Raw genomic sequence first — 5,103 nt, forward strand, 5'->3', positions numbered from 1 at the left:
TAACTCAGGAGAAATAAAGATATGGCATGAGAGCATAGCTATAAAATAGTGAAACCACTTAAAATTAGACAATGCCCAAATAATTATTGTAAATGTGTCTTCTCCCCATAGGAAGCATTGCTTATTTCCCTTCTTTAAAAATACAATTTTTAAAAAATTAATGAATAACATGTTGCTTCAACACAAAGAAACAGATCAAATGAAATTGACATGGATTCCCTGTGTCTACCACAATCTGGACCAAGACTAGTGGTAACCATCTTCTTTTTTTAGCAGTTTTACTGTGGTTTTGCAGCCCAGCAAACGTGCAAAAAAAAACCAATTTGTTGGAAAATAATAAATATGATTAACATGATTATCAGTAATCATAACCTGAATTTAAAATCCCAGATTATCCTAATTAAAACTTCTAGGAGGAGAAGGGAAAAGGTTCACTACAGACCCATCTACAGTTTGCAGCTTGCATGGTGGACATCAGTGGATACTATTCCCAACCACAGTATGGAAAAATGGGCTATGGGAACTTGATTTCCTACGGAGAGAGAAACATCAAAGTACTAATTACAGAATGGCAAACCTATAAATACAAAAGATGCTAGGAAGAAACACCTGTGGGATATGACAAAAGCTGTAATTTAGAAAAATTCAAGCCTGATATCTTGTCAATATGGGGGGAGGGTGGTTTCTTCAATTGCCACAACCAAAGAATTAAAAGTAAGGTTGTTCTTGACAGGTCTGGTGCATGGCTGGAGCGTCAAGGAGATCCAGAGGGGTCACTCCTGATGTTGCTGTCAGGTGAAGCAAACCCTAGGCTGTGTTGGTCTTTCTCTGACCTGCTCCCTTACTGGCTCCTGTGGTCGAGTGACTGAGGCCCCACTCCAAAACTGCATTATTAAATTCACCATTATAAAGGGATATTCCTTTAAAAAAAAAAAAGCCAAAAAACAAAAAACTGGCTGCCCAGAGGAAGCAGGGGTATGCAAGTAACATTTGGTGAGCACTACAGAGCTGCAGCGATGTTGCTGTATTATCTTTTTAAATACATGAATCACACTAATCTCTTAAAATAAAAGGGTTTAAAGTCATCTGGGTATTTCCTTTTTTAAATGTAAAGAAGGGCTCTTGGTTCCTGAGATGGGGGAAGGCAGACATGAGCATTCTCTTTGTAGGGACTCAAGACAGAACACCAATGCATCATTTGGTCAAGGAAAGCTTAGGAACAAGAACTGTCCAGTTGCTAAGGAAGACATCAAGAGACAGAGCCCCTAGGGTGGACGAAAGGAGGGCTGAAAACATAATTGGCCACAGCACATGTCAAATAGCATATAAGAGCACAACTGTGTAATTCAAGTTGATGCACATTCCTTACATTTTCTACATTTTCGCAATTTCTGGAATTATTTCAGATACAGAGCTGTCCCCAGTGCCTACTCTCAAGAAAGTCATGCATATGTTAGTGTGATACAAATGTAGTCATGTAATTAGTGTGAATTCAGAACATGACCTCTGCCAGAGCCTTTACACTATGAGCCTCATTATTACGAAAATGAAACTCCTGTGACTTTTTATAAAAATGCTAAGCATCAGCAAAGTGAGTAGAGAAAGTATTTTGAAGAGCAGGAGATATTTTTCTGATTTGAAAATCTATGTCCACACAAAATCCTGCATGTGAATGTTTATAGCAGCTTCATTAATAATTGCCAGAATGTGGAAACAACAAAAGTTGTCCTTCAGTAGTTAAATGGATAAATAAGCTGAGTAACATCTGGACAATGGAGTATTAATTCAGCACTAAAAAGAAATGGGTGATCAAACTATGAAAAGGCATGGAGGAATCTTAAATGCGTATCACTAAGTGAAGGAAGATAATTTGAAAAGGCTACATACTGTCTGATTCCAGCTATATGACATTCTGGAAAAGGAACTAAAGAACTAGTAAGAAAATCAGTGGTTGCCAGGGAAGATAAGGATGAATAGCCAGAGCCCTGAGAATTTGTAAGGCAGTGAAACTACACTGTATCAAATTATAATGGTGGATACATGTCATCACACATTTGTCCAAACTCATGGAATATACACCACCACGTGAACCCAACATGTACTTTGGTGGTTATGAATTGTCACGAAAAGTATTTTGAAGATATATTTTGTATTTTGAGATATTAAAGCATTTTGAGGAGATATTCCCAAGAGCCTTTGCATTTATATCACTGGCAGTTCCTTTGTTAAGGCCTCCCAACTCAGAGCATTTACTGTGGCCATGGTTTAACATAGGTCATTTTGCCTTATCAGTTTATTAATGTTAGCTATGTAAACTTGAGTGCATCATTTAACTTGTTTCTTCTTTCATTCATGGGATTATTGTGATGATAAAATAATTCATATCCTGACAGAATAGTGTCATAAAGAGTAGTTATTGGGATTTTTGCCATTATTTAATATATCCCATTTTTGTCATTATTTAATATATTTAATATTTATAATACATATTTATTAAATATATTAATATAATGAGTTAAGTTAATATAATAAAAACACAGTAATAAAATATTTTTAATGTATATGTATATATTTAATATATCCTAAAGGAATTCCATTGGTAGTAGCATGGAAATTTGAAAAAGAAGGGAAGAGTCAATGATTTTGTCTCCCAACCACATGCATATATACACACATATCTTTGTTCTATAGCTGGCTCATTAAAAGCCTGGTACATTTATGGAAATGCCTTTCCGCAGAAAAAATATCATCCCATATCAGGTCTGATATAGGACACTAGTGATGAGTGTCTATCCTTCTATTTTTCATGGGTCAGAATGAGAGCAATATCACTTCAGTCCTGTTTCCCTAAAATGCTAATCCATCACTTTGTGAAAAGAAACAAATAAATGACAAAAGAGTAAAAAAATAAAAAGTGAGTGAGGAAAGCAAACAAGATGTGAATTTTTGTGCTAAAATAATGAAAGGATGCTTTGTATGAGCAGGGAAAAAATCCATGCAAGCATAAAACACTTGTTAACTACAAAAAGGGGTTGTTTTTTCTTTCATTAAACCTTTTGTTGCTATGGGAATTTTTTTGAGTATTGAGGTTTCAGATGTCTATTCTTTTAACTTTGAAAATATTTACTAATTGTAATGTTCCAGAATTTACATTTATTTTTATGGTTTTTAGGAAACTGGATTTTAAATACTGTGCTTTTTGAAATCAGGACTATTGTTTGACAGTTTTGTTACTCATGTTTCTTCATGACTTGCCCCAACCAAGCCTTACCTCCCTCAGAGATAACCACTTCCTGAAGTGGTCCTGGGCCTGCTTCAGCCCACATACCTCTAGGATCCTGTGCTCTGGCCTTGACGTTTGTAGGATGCCAGTGTTCTGACTTCCGTGCAGCAAAAGAATGACACAGATTCCACTGAGCTTTTGTTCTGTCTGGAGGAGAAAGATAACAAATAATTTGAATAATTTCACATAGATTGCAGTTCTGACATTTTTTCTGTGGAATAAAATGAAACAGCATAATAGGATAGAAAGGAAGACTCTGGACCAAAGAAGGATGGTATCTGAGTGGGGAAGCAGGGACCTGTTATGTGAAAGAAACATTTGGGTAGAAACTTGAGTGATAAAAAATATGTCAGGGAGAAGCCTTTTAGGGAGAACTCCCTGTGAATGTAAAAGCCTAAAGCAGAAATGCACTTCAGCTGTTCCAGGAAGATCCAGGGTGTCATGATGGACGGCAGCAACGGGAGGGATGGGGAAGCGGTTCAACCTGAGTTCTGGGAATCAGGCAGGAACAAGGTCATGTCGGGGCTGCAGGCCATGCTAAGCATAAAGGAAATCATTAAAGAAATTTTAAACTGAAGTGCAAAATTTTCTTGTGTATATTTTTCTGATACATAATGGATTCCAGGGGCAAGAGATATGAAAAAAAACAGGAAGGAATTGATAGCAGTAGGCCAAGCAACTGACGATAAAGAGGAGCATTAACACTGGAAATGGTGAAAAGTAGTGAATTAAGGGATACACTTCAGAATATTATAACATAGGCACCATGCTGAGGAACCAATGGATAATTTTTTTAATTATTATTATTATTCAAGAAAAGATGTTGTATTTTAAGAAATACATTTTGGGGATTAATAGGGAAAATACTATATTTTTCTCTTTTGATTATTAGTAGGTATTTAATATTAATAAATTCTTCATTTCTGGAATTACATCTACTTGAACTTGCTCTATTAATTCCTTTGAAGTGCTACTGTGTTTCCTCTGCTAACAATTTACTTACAGATTTTTATATTTTATCTTCATTTTAACAGTTTTTATGGAAAGCTGCATGTATGATTACTTCATTCCTGCAACTTCTCCATTGTTTCTCCTTTATAATATTTGCCCTTTTCCTTTCCTACTAGTTGAGATTTGCCTTTTTGTTCAAGGATCTTTCTCCAGTCTTCGTCCAGTTACAGTCTAGTGATAACCACCTCACTGGGGAGAATGCCCACACAGACATGTGTGCCATCTGCTTTCTCCCACTGTACTCATTCAGGGTAGATGACATATTTCTTCCTGTAAACTTGGACCACTTTCCCAATTTGCTGACCTTTGTAGTGGCCTCATACAACCTGCACTTCATCACCCTTTTGGATGGGCATGGATGGAACACTGTACTTCTGTCTCGGCTCTTTGGAAAGAGAGGAAGATATAATCTTCCTGTGAACGTGGGAAGGTGCATGGAAATGCCTCTTACAGTTCTTGCTGCAGTCAGAAGCCACAAAAGGATTGAACTTCATTTTCACCACTGGCGCTTCAGCAGTGGCTGCAAAAGGGAAGAGCTACTTATTGATCTTTAGGATGATGTGTATAATTGTAACCGACTTGTAATTTTTATCTTCATAGGATTTTTGAATCAGCATTTATCATACTTAATTATTTAGAAATTTTCTCTTTTTATGTTCTGTACTATAATATTTTATGTGGCTTTAAATGGTTTGGTAGGATTCCTTTGTGAAGGTATGTAAACCTGGTTTTTGATTTAGAAGTTCAATGATGACTCTTTGAATTTCTTGTGTGTCAATTAGTCTGTTTAGGGTAATTTCTATGTCTTT

At 36.1% G+C, this 5,103-nt stretch overlaps 1 pseudogene; it reads right to left on the minus strand.

The window, feature by feature from the left end:
• Positions 1-4,347: 4,347 nt before the first annotated feature.
• LOC118918546 (60S ribosomal protein L26-like) lies at positions 4,348-4,788 on the minus strand (annotated as a pseudogene).
• Between the last annotated feature and the right edge of the window lie 315 nt (positions 4,789-5,103).

This window comes from Manis pentadactyla, chromosome 7 (assembly GCF_030020395.1).
Source record: "Manis pentadactyla isolate mManPen7 chromosome 7, mManPen7.hap1, whole genome shotgun sequence".
Lineage (NCBI taxonomy): Eukaryota > Metazoa > Chordata > Mammalia > Pholidota > Manidae > Manis > Manis pentadactyla.